Source organism: Momordica charantia, assembly GCF_013281855.1.
Source record: "Momordica charantia cultivar OHB3-1 chromosome 2 unlocalized genomic scaffold, Mcharantia_2.0 BLBB01000002.1, whole genome shotgun sequence".
NCBI lineage: Eukaryota > Viridiplantae > Streptophyta > Magnoliopsida > Cucurbitales > Cucurbitaceae > Momordica > Momordica charantia.
Genome location: NW_028275160.1, coordinates 14924332 through 14940731, shown reverse-complemented (window position 1 = coordinate 14940731; position 16400 = coordinate 14924332).

The window sequence follows — 16400 nt, the reverse complement described above, 5'->3', positions numbered from 1 at the left end:
AAATATCTATTTGATCTCAAACGTTCAAAAGGGACATTTTTAGTCCTTAAGGTCACTAAGAGTCAGTTATCATCAAATACAAACTTCTATGCCTCGTATAAGGACTATCTTTCCTAATAGGATTCCCTGCTCATTTTAGGCCCGTGATAAGGTAAAACTCTCTCCGACCGAGCAATACTTTATTCTCGAACAGATCCATACTAATCATGTTCGGTCTCCTCTCCTCCACCACCCCAAACAATAGGTTTGTATGTCAGCAACCTATTAAATACGGCATCCACGTCAAAGAAATGAACAAAAATAACTGCTGCTCTCCCATCAAATTGTGGAGGTGAGTATTATGTTCTGTTGTTCAAGTCTCCCATTTCCAACTTTTCTTAGCTTTGTTTATAACTGCTGCTCTCCCATCAAAATATCAATCTCCAATTCTCATGTTTTTCTCCTCTTTTTCTTTTAGCACTACATTCCTTTCTTTTTTTTTCTTTTTACCTTATTAGCTCTCCCATCAAATTCCGTTGTCCATTGTCACGTCAACTTTCCATTTGACTAAAAGTGTATTTTATCCTAAATTTTTCTAACAGATCTTATCACGCATAAGTAATAAGCAATTTAGGTCACACTCTAGCTCTTCGTTCTTCTTCTCTCCTACCCTCATTCTTGCTCCTTTTTTTTATCTACACTTTCTTTCTTTTTATTCAACTAGAATTCAAAACCCCCAACAACTAGAAAATTCTGGAGATTTTATCTAAATTCAGTTACCAAAACTATTCCTTAAAAAAGAGAGAACAAGAAGAAGGAAGACTGCTATGGAGAGGAAATTAGTCATGGGAATTTCAAAAATCTCTATATCGCAATCGTGATTGCAACTTCTAAAATCTAACAAAAAAAAAAAATTTCTTTTAGGGTAGATATGTAATTTTGTGTACGGACAAGTTTCATTTGGATTCAATATGGTCAAATTTCTCGAAAATCTGTTTCTGATTGCTACAAAACTATTTTTTGTTGCCAAAGCAAAATAATGCTCGGGTCGATCCATGGCACACATACGTCCCACACATTAACATCAAAATTAATATTTGCATTTTACATTTTGAAATTAGAAAATTGAATTAGTAAATGAATTCTCAAATTTATCTATTATGTTAAAAAAAATAAAAAGATTAAACGGACCACCGTCAATATGATCACACCCATTAATTTATTTAATTTTAAAAGATTTGCTACTCTATATAATTTCTATAATTCTTATGTAGGTAACACTCGTGTGACCCTTGGTATTCTACCTCTTTAGATACCTCTTGAACGAGCAAATAACTTCTGTATTTTTAGTTTTTCTTTCTCCCATTCTCTCATATGGATTTTGCTTTTTACATCATTTTCTTATCTAGGTCTTGATGATTATGTATATTATCATATTAGTGTTTTTCTTATTAATAATTATTTTTGGGGGTTGACATACCCAAGACACGTGGAGGACCCTTATTAGTGTTTGAAGAAACTAAATAAGAAAAAGGATTGCTTAGGTCCACCTTGGCCCCGCCGAGGAGACCGGGTTCGCCCGCTACAAAAGACTAAGTATGGGCACCAAGGTTCGACCTGACTGGGGTCCGACCTGCTCGGAACCCGACAGGTCCGATATGAGAAAAGACACGTAACCGTCGGTCGTGTGTGCTGTCGGATCCATCAGCTATAAATAGAGGACTTCATTTGACGCTCGGGTATCGAATCTTACCTCGAACTAAGTAAGGAGTCTGATCTATACTGACTTGAGCGTCGGAGTGCTTACCCTCTTGTGCAGGTCCACTATAGTGTTCAGGTCAGAACCGGAGACCGGGTTCGAGCTCGATTCGTGAAGAACCGTTGGGCAAATTCCTGCATAAACATTTGGCGCTGTCTGTGGGAAGGGACATCCTAAGTCATCCCGGTTTAGAAAATATACGCAACAATGGTGCATCTGGCAAGCTCTGTTAATACAACAGAACGGAGGGGTATGAACACTGATAATGGCACTTAGCGAGATCTCGACGCAAGAATAGTCGAGGACCAGGTCCGAGCAGGACAAGAGGGACATCTGCCGCGTAGATCTGCCCACCATGCGAACCAAGAGTTACCCCCTGCTCATCTGAAACCCTCAAAGGCCAACCGAGGCCAAGGAGGGACCTCGAGAAAGACCTTCCAAAGGGCCAACCAGGCAGCAGACCCTGAAGCTTTGTCTACTCTCCAGCGCGAGTTGGATGATATGCGCCATCGATTGCGCACAATGGAAGAAATGTACGCCGAAGCAATGCGTGCTAACCGAACTGCATCTCCCTCTAGGGGCCCGGCGCACCTGATGAAAAGGGAGCTCCATCCATCCAACCTGGCGACCGCGAGCCCATTCCCAACGTTGAAGGAGTGGATTACAGCTTGCGAGACAACGATCTTAGAAAGCACCTCACTGATAAGAAGAAGAAAGCCTCTCGGGAGCCGGAAGAGTATGTCACGAGGTTCCAGGAGGAGCAGTTGAAGGTCGCGTACTGCTCCGATGATTCGGCCATGTGCTACTTCCTCACCGGCCTGGCCGATGAGACCTTAACAGTAAAACTTGGAGAGGAGGCTCCAGCCACCTTCGCCGAAGTCCTGCAGAAGGCGAAGAAGGTCATTGATGGGCAAGAGCTCCTCCGAACCAAAACTGGCGACCTGAGAAGCAGATCGATCAGAAGAAGTTGAACCAAGAGAAGAGGAAGGTCGATTCCAAGTCTAGAGATAAGGGATCGTCCTCTTTCGCCAGTAGAACAGAGTACCGTAGGTCGGAGAGACGCCCCAGCCAGAGTCGACCTTATGTACGGTATACTCCAACCACCATTCCCATCTCGAAGATACTCACGAACATCGAGGAGAGCGGGATGGAAAAGCTCCTCAAGCGACCTGAGAAGCTCCGAGGATACCCGGAAAAATGTAACAAAGACAAGTATTGTCGTTTTCATCGCGATCACGGCTACAATACGACTAGTTGCTGGGAATTGAAGCGCCAGATTGAAGATGTCATTCAAGACGGCTACTTCAAAAAGTTCGTGGGCAAACTGAGGTCTAACTCGGTTGAAAAGAAAGAGGAGAGGAAGCGTTCAAGAACACTGCCTCGCCGGGATGACCGACCTGCGGTCATCAACACTATTTTCGGAGGTCCGAGCGGGGGCCAGTCCGAAAACAAGAGGAAGGAGTTAGCTCGCGAGGCCAGGCACGAGGTATGCGTCATCACGGAGCAGAAACCTACTTGCTCCATCACTTTCGGCGATGCCGATCTGGGGGGGTCCATTTGCCTCATAATGATGCGCTCGTGATTACCCCTCTCGTTGATCACGTCCTGGTCTGAAGAGTATTGGTCGATGGAGGCGCATCTGCCAACATCTTGTCCCTCCCAACATATTTAGCATTTGGATGGACTAGGTCACAATTGAAGAAGAGTCAAACACCCTTGGTTGGATTCTCTGGAGAATCGGTCTCCCCAGAAGGGTGCATTGACCTGCTGGTAACTATAGGGCAAGATGCTACCCAAGTAATGCAGATGGCCGAGTTCGTGGTAATCGACGGCACATCGGCCTACAACGCCATTTTTGGGAGACCCATTATCCACTAATTTTGGGCTGTCCCCTCCACATTGCATCAAGTCTTGAAGTACTCAACCCTGAATGGAGTGGGCATGGTCCGAGGTGAGCAAAAAACCTCGCGGAAGTGTTATGCATCCGCGCTTAAAGGGTCGGCGGTATGCGCCCTGGAAGAGCCAACCAATCGTGGCAAGCTACAAGAGTCTGAAGCAGACCTGCCAAAGGAAGGTAAAAGGCAATTCTCCCCGCCAACAGAAGAGCTCGAGCTTGTTCTTTTACTCAGCCCTGAAAAGCAAGTAAGCATAGGAACCAAGCTGGGGGCCACTGATAGGGAAGAACTGATCAACTTCCTCAGGTCTAACTCGGACGTCTTCGCATGGTCTCACGAGGACATGCCTGGCATCGACCCAAAGATTATGGTGCATCGCCTCAACATAGACCCATCATTCCAACCTGTAAAGCAAAAAAGAAGACATGTAAATAAAGAGAGGAGTGATGTAATTGTTGAGGAAGTAAACAAACTCTTAAAAGCTTAATATATACGAGAAATTCTGTATCCTGAGTGGCTCTTTAACGTTGTATTAGTTAAAAAATCCAACGGGAAGTGGAGGATGTGCGTGGACTTCACTAATTTAAATAAGGCATGCCCAAAAGATTGCTTCCCCCTTCCGAGGATCGACCAGCTCGTGGATGCAACGGTCGGGAACGAGCTGCTCACCTTCATGGATGCCTACTTCGGATACAACCAAATCAAAATGCACTTGCCAGACCAAGATCATACCGCGTTCATAACAGACCAAGGTCTGTACTGCTACAAGGTGATGCCTTTTGGCCTAAAGAATGCAGGTGCGACCTACCAAAGGATGGTGGACAAAATGTTCGCCAAGCAGATCGGTCGGAATATGGAAGTGTATGTGGACGACATGCTTGTCAAGAGCAAGCAATCAAAGTCGCATCTTTCCGATCTGACCGAAGCCTTTGGAGTGCTACGCAAGTATAAAATGAAGCTCAATCCGACCAAGTGTGCCTTTGGAGTCTCCTCGGGAAAGTTCCTTGGTTTTATGGTAAATAACCGTGGGATTGAGGCTAACCCAGAGAAGATAAAGCTCGTGCTCGAGATGGAGGCGCCCAAGACTCTAAAGCACCTTCAGTGCCTCAATGGCAGGATTGCAGCCTTGAATAGGTTCGTGTCAAGATCAACGGACAAATGCCTTCCTTTCTTTAAGGTTCTTAGGAAGAAAGGACTGTTCGAATGGACGGTAGAGTGTGAGCAAGCACTTGAGCAGAAGCCAGTCCAGTTCGGTTTAAGAACTCCTGAGCAAATGGATGAAGGGGAAGTCTGAGGCCGTACTCAAACATCTTCAAATAAATAGTGACCCATCCCTCTGGAGGATTGTCAGCTCTTTCTCCTTCCTCCGGAATCCTAAGGAGGATGTCATTCGAAATTTTAAACCCCCTACGAAGGGGTCCAAGATAGTGCTCGGGCATCCTAGAAGGGTACTCCAGACCCTGGCCCAAGGTGGAGGTATCGCTATCCTCTCCGTCATCTGAGAACCTAAAGTTCTCTATTTCTTCCAGCTCGGACTCTAACCTACGAGCTAAGACCTCCCCAGAGTCACTTGGTTTGGGGGGCGAACTACTTATTGTCCGACCTACACTACCCAGGCTATCACTACTGGAGGGGGAAGACAAGAAAACTACCATGTTCGAAAGAAGAATAAGAGCATGGAAAAGTGACTGACCTACAGAAAGGGTTCGAGCTGGTTTCAGATCGAACTCCAGAAATTCAGGAAACGTAAGGTTTGACCTGAAGTTTCGGGACTATTTATAGCTGATCGGAAAAACCTCTGCGCCGTACACGTGTAATAACCGAGCGGTTGGGATCTTCTCGAGATACGCAACGGCGAAACACTTGAGTGCTCCGACAACCTGGCAGTTCGAAACGTCTTCTGCAACGGTCATATTCCCTCTGCAAATAAAAAGTTGCCACGTGTCCAAAATAGATTCGAATGAACTTCTCTGCCAGGTCGAGATCGAACCTGATAGAGAGGGGGCCAATGTTTGGGGGTAGACATACCCAAGACACGTGGAGGACCCTTATTAGTGTTTGAAGAAACTAAATAAGAAAAAGGATTGCTTAAGTCCACCTCGGCCCCGCCGAAGAGACCGGGTTCGCCCGCTATAAAAGACTAAGTATGGGCACCAAGGTTCGACCTGATTGGGGTCCGACCTGCTCGGAACCCGACAGGTCCGATATGAGAAAAGACACGTAACCGCCGGTCGTGTGTGCTGTCAGATCCATCACCTATAAATAGAGGACTTCATTTTACGCTCAGGTATCGAATCTCACCTCGAACTAAGTAAGGAGTCTGATCTATACTGACTTGAACGTCGGAGTGCTTACCCTCTTGTGTAGGTCCACTCTAGTGTTAAGGTCGGAACCGGAGACCGGGTTCGAGCTCGATTCGTGAAGAACCGTTGTGCAAATTCCTGCATAAACAAATTATGTATTATTTGGATTGTATGAACAAGGCTCTGTATATGTATATTAGGACCATCGCGCCTTTGAGGTTAGCTTCCTTCTCCATCTTTATTATTCAAAAATTACCAAATCTTTGCTTCATTTGCCATCATCTTATTTTTAATTTATTTCTCATCTTCTCAGTGAAACATATAACCACCAATTTTTTTCTTTTTTTGATCGATTTTTTATTCTGAATTTCTTTCTACTCGCCATTTGGCCGTCTAAGATGGATGGAAAATTGATAGGAGAATGAAGGTAACCTAAGCATAATAAATTTACTTGTTTCTTATGTTTTTTCACTTACTAATACATGTTTCCATTTTATTATACTAGTAAGAAATATGTGATGCACATGAAATCTGTAGTTTTATTTTACAGTATAAAAAAACATTAAAAATTTGAATAAAAAAATATAATTACTTTTTTCAAAGTAGAAGACATTAGTTTTAATATTAATTATTGTTTACAAATTTTTTTGAGAAATTAATTTTACATTATATGAAGAAACCTTTTGTTATTGGAAGACAAAACTAGACTCGACAGGCGAGCTACATCAAAGTGAAAGGACGTAAATCTCGCAGCGGAAACAGAGATTTTTATTCTAGAATTTTTTGGAACAAAACTCACAACATAAACATGAAATACAGGGGAAAAATAAAAAACTCTCTTTTGAAGAACTGTTCTTCAATGAGTCACCAACGAACACCAATCTATTTCAGCACCACCGGTTTTCCTGCAATCCTCTGAGAACAAAAATCTTGCTCGTGGGAGCAAAGATTGGAAACTCCGGGGGAATTGAGAATTTTTTTTATTTTATTTTTTTGCAAGGAACCCAACAACAAACAAACTCCATAATGGTAAAATGCAGGGGAGTTATAATTAATAATAGGGAAAAATACACTTTTGGTCCCTGAGGTTTGAAGTAGGTGTCTGTTTGGTCCCTCAAGCTTCAAAATGTACATTTTTAGTCCTTGAGGTTTGAAAAATAGTTCTAAACGGTCCTTGACCTCATTTGACCATTAATTGACCTAACAGAATGCTTACGTGACAGTTAAATACTTATTGAACTACGATGATGTAGGGAAATTTGAATTTGTGACCCCTTCAATAACTGAAACTGGATAAATGACCCCATTTTCAAAAAACCTAATTTGTGACCCCTCCACCCCTTATTTATGATCCCTTAAATATTTTATTCATGGGAAAAGACCAATTTACCCTCATTGTTAATAAATGTGCATTTATGATTTCCACCTAACCATTTCACCAAACTCTAAACCCATATTTTACATATGTTTGAACTTGTTAATATTTTAGATTATGTAAAACTCACAGATCACGTTTTCAAAATCCGCTCAAAGCATCAACGTGTTTGATCTTTCTTTGTCCCCACACTATCCAAAATCATTGTCCCCACAATTTCACTTGTGAAAGCTAGGTATGTTACCTTTACACAAACTTTTGTACTCTATAATTGTTGAACTTTATTGAAATATTTTCCCATTAATGGGTTCATCTACTAGATTTGGTGACAGGGTGTGTGATTGAGACGTGCCGGGAGTATGGAATGATAACAAAGATGAAAGTGGTGAATCATATGACCCGTTGGTAGAGTCTGAAGAAGGACACTCTCAAGCAGAATATGGGAATGAAGAGCATGACGATGCGCTTGATGATGAGCTTGAGCCTGATGTTGAACAGGTGCACACTGAGATTCGCAGGGATGAAGATGCGGTCCGGCCACCGGGATGTAATGGTCTCACCGGACACGCTAATGATGAGAAATTGCAACTCATAGTATAGTCTTCTGGGACAAATGATGTTAATGAGGGCGATGTATTTGATAATAAGAAGAAGTTGAGTTTGAAAATGCATTTAGTTGCAATGCGGAAGAATTTTCAGTTTAAAGTAAAAAAGTAGACGCTGGAGCTATATATACTGCGGTGCGTTCGTGCTGATTGCACGTGGAGACTTCGAGCTACCAAGCTAAAGGAATGCACTTTGTTCAAGATAAAAAATTATTGTGCAGCCCATACGTGCTATGGTGGGGCTTTAAAACATGATCATAGGCAAGCAAAAAGTTGGGTGGTATGACATCTTGTGCAGGAGGAGTTCACAGACGTCTCCCGCACGTATAGACCGAAGGACATTATACAAGACATGAGGAAGGAGTATGGTGTCAATTTAAGTTATGATAGAGAATCGCGTTCTAGTGAAGAAGCACTCCGGCTTATTAGAGGTAATCCAACATCGTCATATGGTCTACTTCCAGCTTATAGTGAAGCTTTGAAAATCATGAACCCAGGTACTATTTTCGAATTAGAACTAGAAGGTGGCAAATATTTAAAATATGTATTTATGACATTGGGTCAATCGATTCCAGGTTTTCTGGGTTGTATTAAACCAGTGTTGGTTGTTGACGGGGCCCACATAAAGGAGAAGTTCAGAGGGGTATTGTTATCAGCTTCTGGCGTCGATGCGAATAACCAGATTACCCGGTAGCATTTGCGATTGTCGATGGTGAGACGGTAGCATCATGGGTGTTGTTCATGACTCAAATAAAACGTGCGCTCGCCGGAGTGGATAATTTGGTTTTTGTTTATGATATACATCAAACCATTTGTAAGGCAATCGACAAGGTATTTCCTGCTGCATTTCATTGCTTTTGTATATAGCATATCAAGGTTAACTTGATAGCAAAATTTAAAGACGATGCGAAGGCAGTCGAGGAACTATTTTTAAATGCTGCAAAGGCGTATCGCAAGTCATACTTCAACTCGATCTGGGCCCAACTTCGTGCATACCCAGTTTACGGGAATATCTAGACGATATTGGGAAGGAGCGTTGGGCTTGTTGTTTCCAAACTCAATTGAGGTACACACAGATGACTACAAATATTGCAGAGTCTGTAAATGCCCTCTTCACGCACGCCCGTAAGTTGCCGGTTACCGCGTTACTTGACCACATTAGAGGTAACTTACAGACTTGGTTCTATGATCGACGGACGCTTGCAGCTTCCCGATCAACTACATTGTCCGACTACGCAGAAAACATGTATACCGAATATTTAGATAGTGCGCGGAGACACGTTGTAGACAATATTGACCAGTTCCATTTCCAGGTACGGGATGGCAACCTTGACGAGATTGTTGATTTGAACGCTATGACGTGTCGTTGTCGGGAGTTTGATTACTTTAAGATTCAATGCTCTCATGCTATTGCGGCGGCGACGATGCGAAATATAAATCCATACAGTCTGTGCGACGAGGCATATACGACGAACTCCTGGATATTGGCTTATGCAGAACCCATATTTCCAGTTGGACACGTCTCGACATGGAACAATTCCCCAGAGTTTGTCAACATACCAGTGGAACCACCGAAGACTGTTCCAAGAGTTGGGAGGAGGAAGACGGCTAGGATTCGTTCCACGGACGAGGTACGACAAACACGTAAATGTGGTCGTTGTGGTGCGTGGGGACATAATCGCAAAACTTGTAGTGAACCCCTTCTCACATTGTGAATGTATGCTTCTGTTGTTCATTTACTTTTAAACATGTATGAAGTGGATTTTAAAGAAATTGGTAAGGTAACTTGTACCTCAAGAAACAAACCATGCATGCATTCATTTGCAACTCTATGTATTTTATTATTGTGGGGATTGGATTGTATTATTATTGTGTGTTTCATGTATCATGCTTCGAGAATGAAATACGAATTTGAAAAGACAATATCGGAATTCCAAAAATATTCAAAAAATGGGACGGCGCGCCCACATCTATACAGCGTACTGACGCCTAAGAAATACAATATTATCTTGGGTCAAAGTGCATACTGACGCCTAAAAAATACAATATTATCTTGGGTCAAAGTGTCCAGCTTTGACCCGATAACATTGTACTCGAAGAATCGTACACAGAAAATCCCGCAATCTGTGGCGTTACTTTGTTGGGGTATGCACGTTATTAACAATTTTCAACTCATATCATTGTCATAAATTGAGCATGATATTTATTGACAATTTTATGCATGAGCTAAAGCAAGTTTCTCTATTTTCTTCTTTGTAAAATTTGCAATTATTTATGATAAGTTGTTTTGAGATGCAGCTTAAAATTATGAAGAAGAAAATTGAGGTAATGAAGTATCTCAATTTAAGTTTGTCTTAATTTAGTAGTGGTTTGAGATCATGTTTTTACTATAGTTGAATATTACAGTCTTATTTTTATTAAATATATAAAATTATTCGTTATGAATATTTTTGTGAGCATTTATATGATCTCAAAATGAATAAATTGTACATTATATGGTGCATAATTGTCGTCTTATTTTTTTTTGAAGTATTATGAGTATTATAGAAGGTGAAAAGTTGTGAATTTATATGAATGGTTAATTACATCTAATGTCAATTGACGATGAGATGTTGCTATTTAAGTTATTTAGCAAACAGTGGAAAAATATCTTCTTAGTGAAGTTTATTGTCATGATTATATGAAATTAAATTAATTATTGGTAGAATAATTAATTATGGTTATAATCATGTAAAATTCAATTCTCTTAACTACCTTCTTGGTCAAAAATATATAAGTAGAAATTGATAGACTTACCTGAGAAATGAAGCTGTGAAACAGTTGCTCAATGGTGAAGTTATTTCTCTAGAGTGTGTGATGTACTGTGAAAATCTATAGCCCTTTATTTAAGTGGTCTGTATAGACTTGATGGATAATACACTCATGTAGTGATGTAATGTGATAATCCATAGCCTTTTATTTGGGTAGTCTGTATAGACTTGATGGATAATACACTTATGTATGTGATGTATTGTGAAATCCATAGCCCTTTATTTGGGTGGTCTGTATAGACTTGATGGATAATACATTTATGTTGTGATGTAGTGTGAGAGTCAATAGCAATTTATTTGGGTGGTTTGTATGGACTTGATGGATGATGTACGAAGTCTTCATAGCTCAAATTTTGAGTGGTTTATCTATGATAGACTTGATGAACCAATAACGTGATTGTGAAGGTGAGCCGCCTTCTATGAAAGAGTTAAAATGTATCTTCTAGAGCTTTCACTATGAACCAAGGTTTTATGTCCATGGCCATTAATAGCACTTGATTTATATCGTGGAATCAAAAAACAATGAATAAAATGTGTTGTAGGGGTCTCAATCATACTTACTGAAAGTTCAAGAGACAACTTACTTTCATTATTTAGGTTGTTGCCTCACTTCACTATGTATTAATTCAAATCGTAAGATATTAATGCTTAAGTTTAATTTCTTTCATTGCTCAGAAAATGTATTTTTTAGAGAACTAGTTAGTCATTCGTGGAGGTTGTTGGGAATGACTAATTTGTCCTTAAAAAACTTACTCTTCTAGCTATTTTAAAGTTGATATTTTTAGAGTATGCTATTTTCAACTTTACTATTTTTTAAACCATAAAAAATAGCATACTGTTTCTATATAAATAAAAGATTGTTTTTGTTTTAGGATATAGAAAGAAAACTTTTCTGAACACGTTTATCGATTTCATTCGGTTCGGACGAGTGCACGCCTGAGTTTGAAGTTGTGTTAAAGGGGAGCAATCGGTAATTGTACGACATAACATCGTGGTCGTACCGAAATCGCTTTCAAGGCAGTGGCTTCGTCCACGACACGGCAATCTTTTTATTTAATCTTACTATTTTTCCAACAGATTGTACATGTAAGAAGTTTGAATCTATGGGCATCTTATGTTTGCACACTTAAAGGCCATTTGTTTCATGGGAATCTGAGATTCCCGTTGGACGAACATCTCGATTCCCACATTTGTTTTGCTAGAACGTAGGATACTCAGAAAATCTTGAGATGCCCACGTATCCTAGGAGGCATCTTATGAGTTGTGGATGCCCTTTTGAAACACGGATTTTCAAGATTCCCGTGTCGAGGGCATCCACCTTTTACATGCTTGCCATTTATATTTTTCTCCATATACATTCATTCATCAAATTTTTTAACTTTTCCTCAAAAAAATTATTTAGTATTTATTTTTAAATTTATAATTAAAATAAATATGTGCTCATCATCTAAGTATATTTGTACATTAGATTTACATGAAAAATAAATTGCAATTAAATTATTTAATATCTCCATTTATTTTTAATATTTTGAAGGAATTACATTATTAATAATATCTATGATCATAAATATATAATTTTAAATCAACATTTTTTTACGACCAATATACATGTGATATATATATATATAAAAATTATGAAGACTTGTGATGTTGTTCTTAAAAAAAAGTATAATGTGATGATAAAATAAATAAATTTCACACAAGATAGCATAAATTATATGATTGTCTTTTTGGTAAACTATTAAAGTTGAAAATGAAATTTAGATTAAGTAAATATGAATTAATTTGTTCTATAAAATAACATATAAAAAATATTAAATTAATTCAAATAAATCAATTATATTAAATGAATTGATAAATAATATAAATATTCGTAAGGGCATTTTTGGAACATTCTACAAATTCAACACATTCCGAAGAATAAATCCGGCAAAACAAACGTGACTATTCAAATATTCCGGGATACCCTTATTAATTTTCCTACGAAACAAACATGGTTATCTGAAAAAGTCGGACATCTAAAATTCCAAGCATCTATAGATATCGGACATCTACTATCCTCGAAAAACAAACGGCCCCTTTAGAGTTCTAAATTTTAACAATACTTTTTCTATTCCTCCTTGGCATATTTTAAGGAGATGGACAAAATATGCAAATGATGGATCAGGGAGCAAGAATGATGATGAAGAAGAAGTTAACAAATCAACAGTAGGAAATCTAAGATGAACAATGTTATGTAGAAAGCCCATTCATTTTGCAATTAAAGGTGTCTTGTCATACGAGACGGTTAAAATGGCGGAATAAACTTTGGTAAAGGCTGGAAAAGTATCGAAATAGTACAAAATCGGGTTTTAATGACAGGCATTGTCTGTCATTGAAGGAAAAACTTTTTATGTCTAGTGGGAATCAAGGTCAGGCATCGCCCGTCATTGTAGGTGACCACCGTTGTTGCCCACAATGACAATCACATATATTGTTAGTTGTGGCCCGACATCAATTCCAGTGTTATTGTAGCCTACTATGTCGGTCGACCGACATCTATTCAATCCTACAATGACGATCATTAAGCGTCTGTCATTAAACATTCACTTTTAATGATTGGCAATACCCGTCATTGTTTGTTGTATAGCTGGATAAAAAAATAATATTGTTCGTTGCACGCTAGCTAACCAACAATATTCTTTTTCTTCTACAAAAAAAAAAACATTATTTTTCTCAACCTACAAAAAAATGAAAATAGTAATTTATTTGTTGCAAACTAGCTAACTCACCAATCGAAAGGCTAAAAGTAAATGTTCTAGGAAATAGAAATTTACAAGTTTCATCCTCCAATATTCCCATAGAATGACAAACTACAAAAAGTTGGTGTCTTAAACAAACCTAGGTACAAAATAAAATCACAATAGTATTGTGTCTGTTTCAAAACATACTCAACATGTCGATTCCATTCTAAAAATTTATATATGTACACATAATACACTTTCATATATCTATAAATCTACCGATTCTATTCGAACTTTGTCAATTTCTTCTTGTTGATATGCATTGTTCGTGTTAAACTACAAAGAGTGTTTACGTGCATTCAAGAAATTTGCTGACATGATGACCCAAATTGCTTTCGTGCCAAGTAAGATCATCTTGCAATGAACTTCTGTCAATCCTAAGATAAGCATATATTTTAAAGGAAAATAAAAGTGAAAGAGAAACCACCTTGCAAAGAAAAGTTTTTAAGCATATTATTTAAGGATGCTTCATCGTAACTTTATTACTTAAGATAAAATATGAAGGGATCCCTCTTCCATGCATCTAACTACAAACAAAACACCCACAAGTAACCTCTTAAAATCTTAATCAAGAAGAGTGAGGATAACTTTAAGTTATTTGCTACTATTGTCACAATACTATAAGGATATGAGCTTAGTTTAACAACAGCATGCTATTCACTTCTTCCATGAAGTGATTCTCATCTCAATATGAAAATATGAAAATATGAGTTAATTGATCAACGACAACGACATCGCCACACTGCAAATAAAAACTATACACAATGAGTTAGATTAGTTCAACATTGATTTGATCACGTTAATACTACCAACCCTAAAAAAGGTTGTAATAGAGGGAGGAAAGACATATGAAATTACAATGAGCAAAGACATAAACCATGTAAGTTAAAATTCGAGAAAGTAAACTAGTGTAGTTACTGCAAAACCTTTAGTTTCGATTGCCATCTAACTCAACATAATGTACAAGAATATGAAAATTAGTCTTATATGTCCATATAAAAAAATAATAACAAATTTTGGATTACTCTATCCCACCTCGGGAATAGTGATCATGGTTATCTCAGAGAAAGAAAGTCTAACTCATGACAAAGTTTTAAAGAATGAGCATGTGAAAAGGAAAAACCAAAATATAATCCAATAACATTAATAGTCAAGTCTTATTGAAGAACTAACCGTGATTCCTCAACATAAGCGCCGAAAATTTTACAGCAGAATTTTAAAACCTTAAAATAAAGAAAACCGAGTCATGTATACTAAAACCAATATATTAGAATAAGTAACTAAAATTTCAGTTAAATGCTATGAAAATTTAATGATGAGGACTATAAGAAACTTTTATGAAAGTTCATACAATAAATTATTTTAAGGTATACGGAATGAAGCAAAGTAGATATAATGGTTCTATGGACCAAAAGAGATTTACACTTTGAAGACTAAGATAATGCACACATTTATTTATCTTGAATGGCTCCCTAAACCATTTAAGTTTTTGTATGAAACTCATCATACATAAAAATTAGGCGGAGAACAACAGTAATAGTGTGAGTAGCCAACCGTTTTTTTTTTTTTTTCGCAAAGGTGAGTACCCAACCTTATCAGAGAAATGTAAAATTAAAATTTATTCCTAGTCATAATTGTTGTGTTGTAATTTCATAATTATCTAAAGGGAAAGATAGGCTATGTTAAATTATATTATTGTCTTTTAATGTCTTATTGTATTTAGATTTTAATAGGTTAGGTTTCCTTGTTCTAATAGGTAAGTGTTTTCTTATCCTAATTAACTTTCTTTTCTTTTCTTCTCTGTAGTTCCTATTTATAGTCTTGTATCAATTCTTTGTAAGTAAGTTAGATTTATTTTATTTTTCTTATCAATTAACACGATATCAGAGCCTTGAGGCTTTTTTTTAGTTGGCTTCCATTGTCGATCGATTTATTGTTAATTTTGGGACCAATAGACTATTTTCTTCTTCTTCTTGTCCATGGGTTTCTTCCACCATTATCTGTTCAGACCCGTTTTTCTTCTTGTTCGTGGTTTCTTCTGCGGCTGCTATTCAGACGTCACAGCTGTTGTTCAGATGTTGTCACCGCAACTGTTCGAGGTTTAAATCGCCCCTATTCAGATGCCGAGTTCGTTGTCCATCTTTTCTTACAGCGTCGTTGCAGCCATTTGAGGACATCACCTTCGTATTCGCTGTGAGTTGTTTCGTAGTCGGATTTTTGGTTTTTGGTCGTCGAATTCTTGCTGGATTTCTATTCGTGTGGCTGCTAGGGTTTCAAAGTTAAAACTAAATATTATTGGTTCAATTCAAAGCGTTTCCAGTTTTGCCCAATTCATCTTTTAGTTCAGTTCAGTTTTAATTGGTCTGATTCAAGTTTTTAGCTAAGCTTGGTTTGGTTTTGTCTGGTTCGGTTCAACTCCGTAAAATCCGATTCGATATGGTTCATCTCAACCGGTTCGATACAGCTTGACCCGGTTCGGTTCATTTTCATTATAGATCTTTTGCCGTTTTAATTCATACTTAAAACATCAGTTTTGTGCATGGATCTTCATTTCTGAGTTGCTGTTTAGTCTCTTTATTCACATCAATGTCACAATCAACCAAAATTACTACAAAGTTGGACAAATATGATAAAAAATCTAAGGAGTTTTTTAGAAACTTTGAACAATTATCCTAGTCAAGGTACATGTTCGGCAACTTTGACAAGTACAACTTCTCAATCTAAACGGTGTACCTGAATCATTGGTTCTCGTGCAACTGATCATATGACGAATAGTAGCTATCATTTTATCTCTTATAGTATTTGCTTGAGTAATAAGAAAATTTCTATAGCAGATGGGTGCCAAATATTTTTGTTTGAGTGTGATTGTTCATCTGACCGACTATGTGGCG